Source organism: Lonchura striata, chromosome Z, assembly GCF_046129695.1.
Source record: "Lonchura striata isolate bLonStr1 chromosome Z, bLonStr1.mat, whole genome shotgun sequence".
Taxonomy (NCBI): domain Eukaryota; kingdom Metazoa; phylum Chordata; class Aves; order Passeriformes; family Estrildidae; genus Lonchura; species Lonchura striata.
Window position 1 is genome coordinate 65839286 of NC_134642.1, and position 17559 is coordinate 65856844.

The following is a 17559-nucleotide window of genomic DNA, read 5'->3' on the forward strand; positions in this document are numbered from 1 at the left end:
TTAAATTTCCTGAATTAAATTAAATTGTAACTTTAAAATGTACTATCATTAAATCAAAAAGCCAAGTTTTAAAATACATCAATTCTTTTTAAAAATTGTTAAAGTACCACACATACACAAATCCCTCCACATTAAATTCTTGGACAAAGTGTGTGTTTGGTGTTTTAATGTGATTTTTTTTTTTTTTTGCCTCTGTAAGTTCATTTTGCTGCACCATCTCTTTTGGGGAGGGTTGTTGGTTTGCTTGTTTGGATGTATTTATAGGGGTTTTTTTAAGTTTTCCAGGTTTTTTTGCAGTTATTTTATGGTCAAGGATGTCACCCTCTAGTGTTTTGTTTCTCCTGATTTTAGGTAAATATTTGTTTCTGAAAAGTGTTGTCATTTTCATCCCTGCTGGAAAAATGAGTGATCAACTCATTTTCCCTCCTATTTCTTCTCTAGGTTCCGTGGTGGACACCAAAACCTCATCTGAAAAAGGTGAATTTTGGGGGCTTTGCCCTTAGAAAACATTACTTCCACCTAAATCAGACTTTCTCCCACATACATCATACCATTTCCCTGCTATTCTCCCAAAATCCATATGTTCCCCATGTAATTCCACTGGAGTCATTCCCTTTCACCCATTTCACCATGAAAGCCCAGGAGAAGACACATCCATTTTTAGGTAACCAAGATAATGGGAACCCCAAATTTGGTGGGTCACACCCCAAAATCAATATAATTGAGTGGGATTTTGGGGACAGTTCCCAAATCCTGATTTTCCTACAGGATCCCTGTTCTATCCCTATGGACCACACCAGGGGGATAAAACCAACCTCAAACTGAATGATGGGACATCTGAGGCAATTGCCCTCTCTATCCCTTCACCTTCTGTGTCAAAACTTACCAAACTGTGTTTGTAGGCCACCCCAAATTCCATATTTTTGGGAATTTCCTCTATTTTTCCAAATTTCCCCTCAATTTCTACTTCATTTTTCATGTGTGTGTGTGTGTGTGTGTGTGTGTGTGTGTCTCTGAAATGAACCCTTCTTGAATCCATAGTGGGTTTTATACCTGGACGCTGAAGCATCTTCAGATGGGTAGGGGATCTTGAGAGGGGCTGGTGGTATTGGGGGGGGGTTGGAGGGACTTGGGAGGATCTGTGGATGGTGGGTGATGATGTGGTCCTTCATGGTCATATGGCTGGTGGTCTTGGGGCAGTTGGTTGGTTTTGGGTGGTCCCCCACATGGTGGGTCTTGGGGTGTGTTGTGGGATCACATGTGTGGGAGGGGACTTGGGAAACTGTCCCCCCGAATTACCCTGGGAGGTAACAGGTGTGTAGTTCCCTGCCTCCCCTGTTATCAATCAGTATGTCTGTCATCCCTTGGTGCTAGAAAATTCTTTGTTCTTTATACCTCCATTGGTTCCTTCCCTGAAGCCGCTCTTTCCCTTTACCCTCATTGGTTATAACCCTGCCACTCGACCCTGACTCTGCCCCCGAAGCCTTCCCTCACTGAACGCTTCATGCCTGGACCCTCCCTCTCTTGTCCCCGTTATAATCCCGATTCCGCCCCCTGTTCGACGCTCTCAGAGCGAGCTCCCTCCTGGAGTGGTTGTTTTCCCTTCGCTCCCTGAATTGCTGTTCCTCAATAAACGCTCCTGGAAAAAAGCCGCCTGTGTGCCGTCCCGCCTTCATAGAGGAAGATTTCATTACGCTATCCGGCTTCCGAGGACTCGGCTCTCTGACAAGCAGAGTGGTCAGAGACCCAGAAGCCTCAACTGGCGCCCGAACAGACTGGCCCCTCTCAGGAGTCAGCCGCAGAGCGTCTCCTCGGCTGCCTCGGCTCTGTGATCCGGCTGCCCGAGGACGAAAAGCGCCGTTCGCCGCCAGTTCCACGAGCGGCTGCTCTTCGTTGAAGAAGATCGCCTACCTCGCGGGCTGCAGACACCTCGTCCTGGTTCGACTTCGAGTTTGGGAGCAGACTCCGAACGGGACGAGATCTGCAGCGCTTCCTCTCCCCCTCAGAGGCTTTTTCGTTTTGACAGCGGTCTTTTTTGTGGTGAGTTCCTGGTGCCCTGTCTGGCACCCGACCCTGTCTCTTTTCCTTTTCGTTTCTCGCTTTGTCTCTTTGGGGATTTCCTTTTTTCTGCAGTGAGAATGGGCAACCGCTTGTCTCCTGCCCGGCGGGATTTTTACCTCCACGTTAAATCCTCCCTTGTTTTGGGTAACATTTCTTTTAAAAAGAGGGACCTTAAGGCTTTTGTTAATCTTATTTTCGATAACTTCCCTGACACCTCCAGGGATGATTTTTCTTCTCTTATTTTCTGGGGAAATATTGGGAAACTGTTATACGCATTACAAGTAAAGGGGAATTTTTCTGTGGGGCATTTTTTTCCACTTTTTCATTCTATTTACACTTTATTTAAACAAAAGGGTGAGAGTTGGGTTCCCGGTTCTCCTAACCCTCATTCCGCCCCCCCCACTCCTAACTCGGTTTCCCCTAAGGGTGGGTCGGGCAGCAGATCCTGCCATAACCAGGCACAGGGCTGCTACCGTCTCCCTGCTGCTCCCCGCCCCACTCTGTCCTCTCCTCGTCCTGGGACTGGCCATCCCAGTGCGACTCTTTCCTCTCCCCAAAGCCCTCAAACCCCTGTACCCAGTTTAAAACCATGTTATTCGATTCCTGATCTCTGTCACCACACCTCACAAAATGGCGCCGGCCACATGGCCGAGCAGCCCGCCACCGAGGGACAAAATGGCGCCTCCTCTCCACCTCCTCACTCCCTTCGGGCCCCTGCCAGTCCCCCTCAGGTTCCACCCCCGTCGAGTGCCGCCCCTGCGTCGGGTCCCGCCCCTACCACCGCGTCGATTGTTACGTCGTCGGGACCCGCCCCTCCAGCCCCCATGGCCACACCCCTGGGTGGGCCCCCGGCGGGAGGGACCGGCCTGCAGGAAGGCCACGCCCCGGTGGGAGGGACCGGCCTGCAGGAAGGCCACGCCCCGGTGGGAGGGAACCCCCTGCCGGAAGGCCACGCCCCGGTGGGTGAGCCTGGCCACGCCTCCCCTCAGGCCTCTTCTGGTTCCCACGCCACCGGAACCGGAAGTCGGCCTGGCCGGAAGCAGGCCATCTTGGCCTGCCGGGCTTCATGCCACCGAAGCCCACCGGCCAAGGGGAAGGTCCGAGCCCTTGCTCGTCCTGCCTCATCCTCCGATGAGGATGAGGACAGCGACAGCCCCCGGCCCACACCTAGGCCGGGAGGTGGGTGGGCCCGGATCAGGGCAGAGGCAATTAAGGATGGGGATTTAGAATTCGCAAAAGATCTGGGGCCGTTCGCAGCACCTGTGGTGAGGACCAGGGGGCAGCGGCCACACTGGGAGCAACTCCCATATGTGGAGATTAAAGAACTGAGGAAGGCTGCCAAAGACTATGGTCGAGACTCTCCTTTCTTTAAGAATGTATTGGACCTCACTTTCTCGGGCCATACATTGGTCCAGCATGACGTTAAATATATTGCCAAGTCCCTGCTCACTCCCACCGAGCTTTTATTGTGGGACATTCAATGGAGAAAGCTCCTCAAGCCTCTTCTGAAAAAACACAATTTAGCAGAGGCAATTGGAGAGGGAGAGGAAGCCATAGAAGCCCTGGCAGGGGAGGGGGAGTTCAGCCAGCCAGAGGACCAAATACTGTTACCCACGGAGGTCCTAGATGACATCAAGGAGGCTGGCCGAGCGGCACTGTTAAAAATCCCCGATGGGAAAACCCCCCTCCAGAACTTTTCAGCTATTACCCAGGGCCCAGAGGAATCTTTCATAAAATTCGTGGACCGGCTGAGGGAGGCCATCGACCGGCAGATAGACCATCCTGCAGCGAGAGAAGAGCTCCTGAGAAAGATGGCCATGACCAACGCGACAGCCGAGACAAAGAAGATATTAAGGACTTTACCTCAGGACCCCGAACCCACCATCGCACAGATGGTGGAGGCCTGCACGAAAGCCGCCTCCACCGAGACCACTGTCGCCCTTGCAGTAAGTAAGGGGATTGGGGAGGCGATGTTGACGATGAACACCATCCGGTGCTTCGGGTGTGGCCAGATGGGCCACATACAAGCCAACTGCCCATACTGGCCCCCGGAGCAACCACACTACTCGTACACACCCTCCCCAAGACCAATACCCAGGAACCCGATGCCCTACCATCAGCAGGCGGGAAACGGGTCGCGGAGCGCGGGGAGGGGCCGCGCAAGGACAACAAGTGGCCCCTCACAGCGCCCAGGCCTCCCCACCATCCGGGAGGACCGGTGGCCCAGCGGACAGTTCCGGAGGGTTGGCGGAGCCACGACGACGGGCTCCGCCTCTTCCGTAGAACCCGCAACTTAAATTCAGACACTCACCGGGTCCTCAAAAGCTCCATCACTGTGACTCTCCAGGATGAGGACCTGGTGAGAGTTCCCGCTGGGTTCCTGGAACCCCCTTACCGTAATTGTGAGGTAACAGTGTTAATACTCGGAGATTGCAGGCTCACACCAGACCGTGTTACCGTCGTTCCTGAAGTGGTGTGTTTTCAGCCGGGGTCCGAGGTCACCGTCTCAGTCGTCTGCCATCAACCACCTTGCACCATCACCAAGGGGCTCCCCTTCGCTGCCATGTACCTCCTCGACGTGGCCGACCTCACCGATCCACCAGCACAGGACTATTTCGCTGGACATGACTCCGGGGAAGACAATTTTGTCTTCCTCACACAAAATGTTTGCAAATCCAGACCAATGATTGAGACTGTTTTATCGCTTCAGGGAAAGTCCATCAAACTGGACCTGATGGCAGACACCGGGGCAGACGTCACCATCATACCCCGGTCAAAGTGGCCCCGCGACTGGGAGTTGGTGCCTCCTTGTGGCACAATCTCCGGAGTGGGAGGAGCTGTCAACTCCATGCGCAGCAAACACCTGGTAAGTGTGGAGGGCCCTGAGGGACAGATTGCCACCATTCGGCCTTTTGTTGTTTCATCTAACATCATGTTATTAGGCAGGGACGTTTTGTCCCAATGGGGTGCCCGCCTCGATATCCCTAGCCCTGCATGGGATTTTTAGTATGGGCCACTGCGGAGCGCACCTCCCCACCGCTGAATTGGAAGACCGATGTTCCCGTGTGGGTGGACCAGTGGCCCCTTGTGGAGGAGAAATTAAAAGCGCTCCATGAATTAGTAGAGGAGCAGGTCCGCCTGGGGCATTTAATACCCTCCACCAGCCCCTGGAACACTCCTGTCTTTGTTATTAAAAAACCTGGCAAAGACAAATGGCGCCTGCTCCAAGACCTGCGCAGGGTCAATGAGGTAATCGAGGACATGGGCCCCCTGCAGCCTGGCCTTCCCTCACCCTCCATGCTTCCCCGGGATTGGCAGCTCGCAGTCATTGACATCAAGGACTGCTTTTTCAACATCCCATTGTATCCCGGAGATGCCCCCAGATTCGCGTTCTCCGTCCCTTCCATCAATAGGGCGGAGCCTTATAAGAGATACCAATGGGCCACTTTGCCCCAGGGAATGAAAAATTCTCCAATGCTCTGCCAAACTTTTGTGGCCCAGGTGCTTTCGCCAATCAGAAAGCTGTTCCCTGAAGCGATCATCCTGCATTATATGGATGATGTCTTGATCTGCGCTGAAACACAAGCTTATCTGCAGATCACACTTTCCAAAACTGTTAAAGCCATTAAAGCTGCAGGGTTTGAAATTGCTGAAGAAAAGATCCAGCTGTCAGCGCCATGGAAGTATTTGGGCTTTCACATTACGGGAAGGACTGTCGCGCCCCAATCTGTCACCATCAAAGACGACCCACGGACCCTGCGGGATCTCCAGCAGATCTGCGGTACCATCACATGGATCCGACCTCTCCTGGGACTCACCACAGAGGAGCTGGCGCCGCTCTTCAACCTGCTACGAGGAGATAGCGACCTAGCTTCCCCTCGCGAGCTAACACCTGCCGCCAAAAGAGCCCTGGAGAGAGTCGCTGAGGCCATACGATCCCGTCAGGCCCACCGTGTGGATCGGCTCCTTCCCGTCACCCTTGCCATACTGGGTAAGTGCCCAAACTTCCATGGTCTGCTTTTTCAATGGGACGCTGGGCGGAAGGACCCACTCCTTATCATTGAGTGGCTGTTTCTCCCGCACCAGCCAGCGAAAACTATTTCAACTCCTGCAGAGTTGATGGCTAGAATAATAATAAAGGCCAGACAACGCCTCCGGACCCTCGCAGGGTGTGACCCGGCGTGCATTTACCTACCTCTTAATTTGGAACAATTGGAATCCCTGCTTCAGACAAACGAAAGTTTGCAAATTGCTTTAGACAGTTACCCTGGACAGATTTCCATTCATTACCCTAAACATAAAATATTCAAAGACACGTTATATTTGGCCCCAAAGTCATTCAAAAATAAAACACCTATTAAAGGTGCTCTCACGGTGTTCACCGATGGGTCGGGAAAATCCCACAAATCGGTGATCACTTGGAAGGACCCGGAGAGTCAGAAGTGGGAGTCTGACATCCAACTGGTTGAGGGTTCCCCCCAGATCGCAGAACTTGCTGCGGTCGTGAGAGCATTCAAAAAATTTCAGCAACCTTTCAATCTGGTAACAGATTCGGCTTATGTTGCCGGGGTAGCAGAACGGGCAGAACACGCCCTGCTCAAAGAAGTTCAAAACAAACAGTTATTCGATTTGCTCACAGAATTAATCTGGCTGATCTCCCACCGAGAGCAACTCTATTATATTATGCACGTCCGGGCTCACACAGACCTGCCAGGAGCTATTGCAGAGGGGAACCGGATGGCCGACCTCCTTGCAATGACATCTCATTACTCTGCACCTGCACTTTCATTAACCTTACCAGACATCTTTGCACAGGCAAGGCTCAGCCATGCGTTTTTCCATCAAAATGCACCTGCCCTTGCCCGACAATTTAAAATATCAAAAGAACAAGCCAAAGCCATACTAGCCACATGCCCAAGCTGTCAGTCCTTCGCCCTTCCACCGCTGCCAACGGGGATAAACCCCCGAGGGTTGGCAGCATTGGAGCTGTGGCAAACAGACATCACTCACTATAATCCTTTTGGCCGCCTGAAATACCTGCATGTGTCCATAGACACATTTTCTGGGGCCGTGTTCGCGTCACTCCACACTGGTGAAAAAACAAAAGATATCATCAAACATCTATTCATGGCATTTGCCACATTAGGAGTCCCAAAAGCCATCAAAACGGACAATGGGCCTGGATTCACCTCGACAAGATTCGCACAATTTCTACAACAATGGGGAATTGCCCATTCCACCGGCATTCCCCATAACCCCACAGGACAGGCAATAGTGGAACGCTCCCACAAAGAGTTAAAAAGGCTGCTAGAACAACAACACGATTCGGCTCTGGCCATGACACCAGTTGAAAAATTATGCAAGGCACTTTATGTTCTTAATTTCTTAAATTGTTCTGACCGAGAGCCGAATCCCCCTGCACTCAGACACTTTTGCAATAACACCAGGGCAGTTTTGAAAGAGCGTCCGCCAGTCCTCATCAGAGACCCAGAATCAGAAATCATCTCAGGGCCGTACCCTCTGATAACGTGGGGGAGAGGGTACGCTTGTGTTTCCACAGCCCAGGGTCCCAAATGGATTCCTGGAAAATACGTCAAACCGTACCTGGAGAGCACTACCACGGACCCCCCAGCGAGGAGCAACCCAGCGACCCCATCACAATCACCACCAGATAATGCAGTGGCGTGGCGACGGAGAAAAAAGAAGAGGACCGGAAGACCACCCAACATCGTCTCCCGGGTCCTCATCACAAGGACATACCTACCTCTGCAAGACTTAACAACTTCCGCCACCCCATCCCCTCCTGTGCCGTTCCCTCTACCCTCATACCTAACCCGTCATCCCTTTACCCCTCCGTCCTGAAATTTATTTTTATTTTAACCCAAAAGGGGGAGCTGGGGGAGGGGAGGGAACCAAATGTATGTTGGTAATATTGTTTTGTTTAATTTTAGTACTAGGATGGCTGCCAGAACATCATTCACCCAAAAGGAACAACAGAAGATGTCCCACTGCGCCCAGCTGGTTGCAGCCACGCTTTCCATCCTCCTGTGGCTGCATGTAGCAGATGGCTGGGTGGTACCACAGCCGAAAGAAAATGTCTGGATCACGCTGGCAAAGTCCTTGCAGCAGGATAACCTATGTCTGGCCATGGGCAACGTGGACAATCCCCTGTCCACTTGCCTGGTGGGGGTCCCCTTGGTAGCTGATGATTGGCCGGTATCCAATTCCGACCTGCTCCGAACCACGGGTAGGAGGCCTAACCCGGTCGATACTTGGGATGAATGGACCAAAATTTTGCCCAACAGCAAAGAGGAACCCCAAGAATTGGACTTACTGGGGTCCTTCACAGCTAGATATTGTGTCAAATCCTATTATAGGAGGCCAAGTCAAAATTGGCACGGAATTGACTTGGCCAAAAACACATACCGGAAAGATGTAACACCTATCAGTAAAAAATATAACAGCCAAACCTGGTGCAATTATACTAGCCAGGTGATTTCGGTTTCATCCACTCATCCCAAGACATTGCCCAGGGGGATGTTTCTTATCTGTGGGGACAGAGTATGGTCGGGAATTCCATCTCGGCTCCAGGGAGGCCCATGCAGCCTTGGCAAGCTTGCTACCCTCACTCCAAACAGAACTCAAATTCTAGATTGGAAAAAAGAAAGACAATTGGCACGCACCAAAAGATCATATGCTCAATTCGACGAAAATTGTGACTCCGAAATTTACGATTGGGGAAAAACAAAGAGGGTCGCTGTATCCATCTTTTTACCATGGTATGCAGCAGCTAAGGCCCTCGGTGAGCTTTCTCACCTGGAGTGTTGGATAAGCAAGCATGCCAACGCCTCGTCTGCCGCCCTCTCCGATCTTCTGGCAGACCAGCAAACCACCAGGCAAGCCACATTACAAAACAGAGCGGCTATTGATTTCCTGCTGCTCGCCCATGGCCACAGCTGCGAGGACTTCGAAGGATTGTGTTGCTTCAATTTAACATCACGGAGCACTTCCATCCAAGCCAACATCCAGCGGATCCGGACCGAAGTACAGGACATCAAAACGGAAACTTCGGCTGTGGACCCCGTCCACAAACTATTGATGCAGTGGGGCATTCCCGGGTGGGCAGCCTCCATTTTAAAAGGACTCTTTTGGATTTTCATAATTGTCCTTCTCATTTCAGTTGCCTTAACCATCTTCAAAAAGACGCTTACCAAGACTTTGGCAAATATTTATTTAATTAACAAGAACGGGGGAGATGTGGGAGGGGACTTGGGAAACTGTCCCCCCGAATTACCCTGGGAGGTAACAGGTGTGTAGTTCCCTGCCTCCCCTGTTATCAATCAGTATGTCTGTCATCCCTTGGTGCTAGAAAATTCTTTGTTCTTTATACCTCCATTGGTTCCTTCCCTGAAGCCGCTCTTTCCCTTTACCCTCATTGGTTATAACCCTGCCACTCGACCCTGACTCTGCCCCCGAAGCCTTCCCTCACTGAACGCTTCATGCCTGGACCCTCCCTCTCTTGTCCCCGTTATAATCCCGATTCCGCCCCCTGTTCGACGCTCTCAGAGCGAGCTCCCTCCTGGAGTGGTTGTTTTCCCTTCGCTCCCTGAATTGCTGTTCCTCAATAAACGCTCCTGGAAAAAAGCCGCCTGTGTGCCGTCCCGCCTTCATAGAGGAAGATTTCATTACGCTATCCGGCTTCCGAGGACTCGGCTCTCTGACAAGCAGAGTGGTCAGAGACCCAGAAGCCTCACACATGGGTGATCCCACAACAAATTTTGTAAGGGTCCTTCATGAGTGGGTCTTGGGGGGATTGGTGGGTGTTGTGGGATCCTATGGGTGGTGGGCTGTGGCAGGGCCCTGGGGGTGGTTGCTGTTAGAGGGTTCTATGGATCTGCTAATTGGGGTTGTCCTGTGGGTGGGGTATCTTGATGGATCTTGAGGGGTTCTTTGGGGGTTGGGGGGTCCTGTGAGTTGGGATTCCTTTGGTTGGTGGGTCTTGGGGGGGGGTCCTGTGGGAGGTGGATCTTGGGGTGTTGATCGGTGTTGGGAGTCCCTATGGGTGGTACTTCTTGTCATGCTTTTAGGGTCCATCTTAAGGACCCCACAACCCAAGTCAAAGTATTGGACCCACCTGCTCCAGGTGAACAACAATGGGGTGATCTCCTTTGATGAGCCCATCAGACAATGCACCCCTGACTCCTTCCCTCAGGTGAACAGGCACCCTTTTGTGATCCCATTCTGGGCAGATGTGGACAACGTGCTGGGTGGGGACATTTTCTACCACCAGACCACCGACCTGGCACTGCTGGAAGACATAAACCAGCACATAATCCAGTCCTTCCCCAAAAGCCTCTTCACCCCCACCTGGGCCTTTGTGGCCACCTGGGACCATGTGGCCTACTATGGCTCCACCTCTGAAAAGGTGAGGCCCATGGTCCATGGGGCATGAAGGTGACCCATTGGCTCTTGTTGACCCATTTGGTGGCCTTGTTTACCGACCTATCTTTGACATCCAGAACCCATCCGTGACCTTCATAACTCATCCTTGATCTCTGTGATCTTTCTCCTTTGGGATAGGCAACACCTTCCAGGCTGTGCTGACCACTGACTCCAAGATGTTCTATGTCATCCTTAACTACTGGGACATCCAATGGACTACAGGGGCAGTGAGTGATGGAGACGCTGAAACGGGACTTGGAGGGACCCCAGGACATGTAGGTGGAGAGGGTGGAAGAGGAGGGGGAGGTTGTCTCACTCCATTTTCTGAGGATGATGATGATGAAGGTCAGGGATTGGCCCACACCATTTTTGGGGAGGTCATGTTGCCCTGTCCCATCTTCTGGAGATGATGATGATGGTCAGAGGTTGGCCCATCCCAAATATTTGAGATTATAATGATAATAGTGATGATTGATGATGTGATGATGGTGATGATGATGAAGATAGGAGGTTGTCCACACATCTTCTAGACATGATAAATAGTAATGACAATGATGATGATGATGATGATGATTGATGATGATGATGATGATGATGATGATGATGATGATGATGATGATTGATGATGATGAAGACAGGAGGTTGTTCACCCTTCCTCTGGAGATGATCATGATAGTGATGGTCATGGATTGGTCCATATAATTTCTGGGTGACAGCAAGTATATTTTCATCCTAAAATCATTTTAGGGGCCCACTACCCCTTTGGGTGGGGTCAGCCCTCCTAGATTCCCCCCCCCTCCCTCCCAATTTCTTAGGCAGGATTCAAAAGTGGTGATGACACCAACTTCTACAACATTCCTGGATCCCACACCAATGACATCATCAACATCACCCCCACCTCCAACATCAAGTCCCAGGGACTCTGGGTCTTTCAGGTGGGTGACTTCCAGGTGACAGGTGTGAATCCTCCCCAGCTGAACAACACCTGCTGGTTGTAAATTGGAGGAGAAAATTGGGAATTTGGAGGAAAAGTGGGAATTTTGGGAATAAATTCAGGAATGAGTGGGGAAAAGTGGGGATTTTGGGCAATAATTTGTAGCTGTGGGAAGATCACTGTGAATTTAGGGGGAGATGGGAATTGTTTGGGAAAATTAGCAATCTGGGGGGAACTGAAGGCATCTTGGTTGGAATATTGAGAATTTAGGGGCATTAGTAACTGGAGAAAATTGGGCTTTTGGGGAACAATTGGAAGTTTGTTGGGGAAAGGTGGGAATTTTATGGGATAATTTGTGAGGAAAATACGGATTTCTGAGGGGAATATTGGGATCTTTTGGAGGAGTATTGGGGATTTTGGTGGAAAGTGGCTCATCCTCTTGGGATGTTGATATCCTCTCTAGGTGAATTGAAGGGAGTGGGGCAGAGGGACATCACCACTGCCACTGTTATCACCGATGAAGTCAAGATCAGATCATGCCAGCTTCTAACAGAGCAATAAAATTGCAGCTAAGACATTGCAGTGTCCATGTCATTGTCTTGGTATCCATGATGACGTCATCACACTTAAGTTACCATCACCCTCACTGTTCCCACAGTTGCTGGGGTTCTAAGGGGTTTTAGGGTGAAATGTGACAGAATTAATCCAATTTTGCCTTTTTGGGTGGCAATTTCTGGGGCCTTGAGCAATATGAAGTTATGATGGCAGCCATATGCACAGCAGACAAGGCCCAGAACAGACAGCCTAGCACACACCCCCAAAATGCTGCACCTTCAACACACTTGGACATCACAAGACACAAAAAACATACAAGACACAACTTTACCCCTCCCCACCCTTGATTTCTACTCACAGAACCACAGGATCATTAAGGCTGGAAGATACCTCCAAGATCCTCAAATCCAACTTTTGACTGAACACCCCATGTCAAGCAGACCACAGCACTGAGTGCCATGTCCAGATGTTTCCTGAGCACTCCAGGGATGGTGATTACACCACCTCCCTGAGCAGGCATTCCAAAGCCCAGTCACCCTTTCTCTGAAGAAATTCCTCCTGATGTCCAGCCTGAACCTCCCCTAGCACAGCTTGAGAGCATTTCATTTGTCCTGCTGCTGGTTGTCTGGGAGAAGAGATTCTCTCCCACCTGGCAATAACCTCTCTTCCAGGTAATTCTAGAAAGTGGTAGAGTCACCCCTAATCATCCTTTTCCCCAGGTTGAGCCTCCTAAGCTCCCTCAGCCACTCCTGGTTCTTCAGACCCTTCCCCAGCTCTGTTCCCTTCTCTAGACTTCCTCTAGCCCCTCAATGTCTTTTTTGCCATGAGGGACCCAAAACTGCCCCCAGGATTCGAGGTGTGGCCTCAGCAGTGCCCAGCACAGAGGGCAGTCACTGCCCTGCTCCTGCTGCTACACCATGGCTGGGACAGCCCAGGGGCCATTTGCCTTCTTGGCCACCTCGAGCACCTGGCTCAGGTTTTGCTGCTGTCATGAGCACCCCCAGGGCAGCTTCCCAACCACTGTGCCTCAGCCTGGAACTGCAGAGGTTGTTGTGACCCAAGGGCAGGACCTGGCACTTCCCCTTGGTGCACCTCATGCCATAGGCCTGGGCCTAATGATCGCATGCATTCCTCAACCCACAAAATGCATTTTTTTAAAAATCCATCCCTTCCTCCCCTTCCCTTTTTTCCCTTTTCCCTCTTCTTTTTTTTTTTCCCAAATCACACCCTCTATTTCTCAAAAACTACACTTTTTTTGCTCCATCACCTCCTTTTCATTGTGTAATAATTTAAACCACATTGGGAAAAAACCTTGATATCCCGTAATGCCAATTTTTGACATCAGTTTTAACAAAAAAACCCTGTTTTTCCTCTTGTTTTCACCTTTTCTGGCCAAAAATTATCTCACGTCATTGGTGGGGTGGTCCCCTGGGGGTGCCTGGATTAGTAATTTTCTTTCCACTTTTTCTGCCAAAATTAAAAAATAATTGAGGGAGGAGCTAGATCTGCTGTCCTGGGATTGTGATTTCTTCACAGATTTGGGGATAAAACGGAGCTCTTTGGGGATACAGAGTGAAGCTGGGGACCAAACAGGGCCAAAGACAGGTAAGGACAAATGTATATCTAATAACTGATTATTTTTCACCAGGAAAGATTTTCCATATTGTGGGAAAATCCATCTGAAGACTCCTCAATTTCCCCCTTTTCTCCTTCCCACCCCCCCCCCCCCCACCTTACCCTACTACCCTAGCCCTGAGTCTGGTCCTGGGAGCAGTGGGATTGGAGGATTTATGAAGGGATTTGGGGGAGAAAGGATTGGGGTTTGGAAGGGAACAAGAGAAGGGGAAAAGGAAGGAAAGGAAGAAGAGAGAAGAAAAGGGAAAAAGAAGGAAGAAAGGAAAAGGAGGAAAGGAAAACAGGAAAGATGAGTGGCAAAGAAAAAAAAAGGAGCAAGAGTGGGATACAGGTAAAAGGGAAAAAAGGGAGAAAAAGCAAAAAAGGGGAGGAAAGGAAAATCAGGGAAAAGGCAAGATAATAGGGAAAATATGGGAAAGGGGGAATAAGCAGAAAAAAAGGGAAAATAGTGAGACAAGAGAAAAAAGGGTAGGAAAAGGAAACAGGAGAGGGAGAAGAAAAGAAAAATGAAGGAAGTGGGGAGAAAAAGGGAAAAGGGGGAGGAAAGGATAAAAGGGTAAAGAAATGAAAAATGTGGAGGAAAGCAGTAAAAAGGAGGGAGAGGGAGAGAGGGATAGAAAAGGGAAAAAGATGAAGTAATGGAAAAACAAAAGGGGGATTTGGATCAAAAAATGGGATTTGGGGAAAAGAGGAGAAAATGGAAAAATTAAGCAAAAGAAGGAATGGAGAAAATAAGGAAAAAATAAAATTACAAAAAATAGGGAGAAATAAAAGGCAAAGGGAGCAAAAGAGGAAAGAAAAAACAAGGAAAGGAGATTCAAAGGTACCTGGGATGGTGGGGGAAGACAAGTGGAAATACCCCTCCAAAAGCCAATTTTTGCACCAGGTGCAATAAAATTCACATTTTTGAGTAAATGCAATTTAAGTAGTGAATTTGTGGATAACTTGAATGTGAGCAGATTTTGGGGACGAATTAACTACAACACTGGTTTTTGGGATGACTTTTTGGCTGAAACATACAGATTTTGGGGATTTGTGTGAGTTTTATGTCAAGAAATGGTGAATTTTGGGAAAATTCTAGTGAATTTCAAAATTTAAAAAAAAATATGAGAATTTGACTGTTTTTTCACCTTTTGCACCTAGAGCATCATGGATGGCAGCTTGGGAAAAGCAGATGTGCTGAGATGGTTCTGGATTGTTATGTTCTGGGGTAAGTTGAAACAGGTTGAGGAGATACTCCAAAAGCTATAAAATTCCCCTGAAATAATGAATTGCCTCAAAATAAGGTTTATCCAGCTCAGAAGCTGGATTCCCCAGCCTAAATGTTCCATCTTTTTCCCAGGGAATTAATTAGGGTTTCATCCCAATTCATGATTTTTCAAACTATTTTTTCCTGTGAATGTTGATCCAACAGATTAACCTAATGCATTAAATATTTTTTCAGAGTTTAGTCTCCCAACTGGAGCTTACTCTCCTAACTGGAGAATGAATGAGTTTATGAAAAATTAATCAAATCAATGATCAACTTACAACTCCATCAAATCAGTGATCTAAGAAATTAATAGTTCATAATATCAATCAAGTCCATCAAATCTGTAATCCATTAAGGCTATAATCTGTCAGATCAAGGTTAATTTAAATTTCTTCTCCAAAATAATATACCATCAAATCATATCCATAGTCCATAAATTCAATAAACCATCAAATAAAAAACAATGCCCAAGAAATTAACACTTCATAAAATCAACAGTCTGCCCAATAAAAAGTCTATCACTTTATTAATTGACTCAAAAGTCAATTGGCTCAATAATCTATTGAATCAATAATCCATTAAATAAATTTTTCATCAAATCAATGGTCTAGCAAATGAAATCAAAGGTCTATCAGATTGAAAGTCCATAAAGTCAATAATTTAACTAATCATTAACCCATTAAATTAATAATCCATTAATCAATAATCTACCAAATTGATCCAGTTATCAAATCAGTAGTCCACTAAATCAATAATCCAGCAATTCTTGAAATCAATTGTCCATCAAACCAATTATCCATCTAACCAATCACATCTCTATCAAATCAGTAATCCATCAAATTAATAATCCATTAAATCAATAATCTATCAGATTACCCACCCCTCTTCTTCCTCCTCCCAGCTCTCTTCCATGCCCCCAGCATCATATCTGAGATGTCACCACCTCACCTGGGTGACGAGTTCCTGGTGGCCTTTCTGCAGAATGGTAACCAGCGCACTCTTCGCAGTGACTTCCGCCTCCTCCTCCTCACTGGCCCCTCCCCATCCACCACTGCCACCATCTCCATGAAGAAACCTGGATTACGGATGACAGTGCAGGCAGCTGCCAACCAACCAGTCCTGGTGAAGATCCCACCCCAAGCTGAGATGGTGGGAAGCCAAATTTTTGAAAATGCTGTGGTGGTGAAGACCACTGCTGCTGTCACCGCAGTGATGGTCAGCGAGAAACCCACAGCAGCTGACTCTGCCGTCATTATTCCAGTCCATAGGTGGGGGACGGAATACCATGTGGTCACCCCCAACCCCGGCCCCACCCGCAATGCCCAGTTTGTGGTGGCTGCTTGGGATCAACCCACCACAGTCAACATTCACCTCAATGCTGACATCACCTTCCGTGGACGGCTGTATCGACGTGGCTCCACCCTTACCATCCCATTGGAGCCGTTCCAAGCAGCACAGATCCAGAGTGCAGCTGATCTTTCCGGAACACGAGTGCTGGCCCAGAGACCAGTGGCCGTCTTCAGTGGTCACACTTGTGTGGGCAGGCTGAGCCGTTGCGATCATGTCGTGGAACAGCTACACCCTGTCACCCAGTGGGGAAAATCCTTCCTTGTGCCACCAGTGCCCTTCCAGGGACAATCCAACCTTGTCTACATCACCGCTGACCAACCAACGCGTGTCACGGGTCATGGTGAAGTCACCAAGACCACGCGAGAGATACAACCCAACCACTCACTGCTCTATGGCACCCAATCCCCGCAGGGCTTGTTCCTCACTTCTGAAGCTGGTGTCCAGGTTTTTCTGTTGGGAAGTGGTGAGAACAGCGGTGCAGTAACCTTTGAGCCCTTTTTTGTCAGCATCCCGGACATAGCCAGTTACTGCAACTCCTACGGTGTCGTTGCACTGGAGGGATACGACAACCGCATCCTCCTGGTGGCCAAGACAGCAGAAACTTCTGGAATACTGCTGAACCAGAGGCCATTAGGGAGTGTGGCATGGCAGCTGATCCCTGGGACAGAATATTCATGGGTTGGGATAAATTTGGGAAGCGGATTTGGAATCCATCGTGTGGAGCACGAGACAGCAGCATTTGGGGTGTGGAACGTCGGGATGGGACAGGGGAAGCGCTATGGAGCAGAGGGGGCTTGCGACAGTGGTGAGTGGAGGTGGACTTTTATATTAATAAATTATATAGAATTATATAGATATCAATAACAGATATTTATATTTAATTATATTTAATTATAGGTAATCATACAAATGACAAATATCTATTAAATAAAAATAATAGCATTACATAATAATATTATTGTATTTTATATAACATTGCATGGTATTATATAATATTATAATGGAAATATTTAAAAAAAGTACTTATACACAAATATATAGGAATAATAGTAAAAAACTAAATGTAATATACTAAATAAATTAATAAGAATAAATGAAGAAATACATAAATACATAAAAATCCTCAAAATATAAGCATATAATATATAATAAATATCTAAGTCTAGATACAAATACAATAGATACATGTAATACCATATCTGTGACATTTATATTTATACATTCCTTTGAATCATATATATTTATTATATTTTTAATAACTCTGTATGATGGAAATGCATAACTATTATGTGGATAAATAATTAATATCTAAACAAACATAGTGATACTA

The 17559-nt window shown here is 48.3% G+C and overlaps 1 long non-coding RNA gene across 1 annotated transcript; it reads left to right on the plus strand.

The window, feature by feature from the left end:
• Positions 1-13490: 13490 nt before the first annotated feature.
• Positions 13491-15979, plus strand: LOC110476476 (uncharacterized). Its single transcript, XR_002466415.1, has 3 exons — positions 13491-13597; positions 14771-14837; positions 15781-15979. It is a non-coding gene; the product is annotated as an uncharacterized LOC110476476 (long non-coding RNA).
• The last annotated feature ends 1580 nt before the right edge of the window (positions 15980-17559 follow it).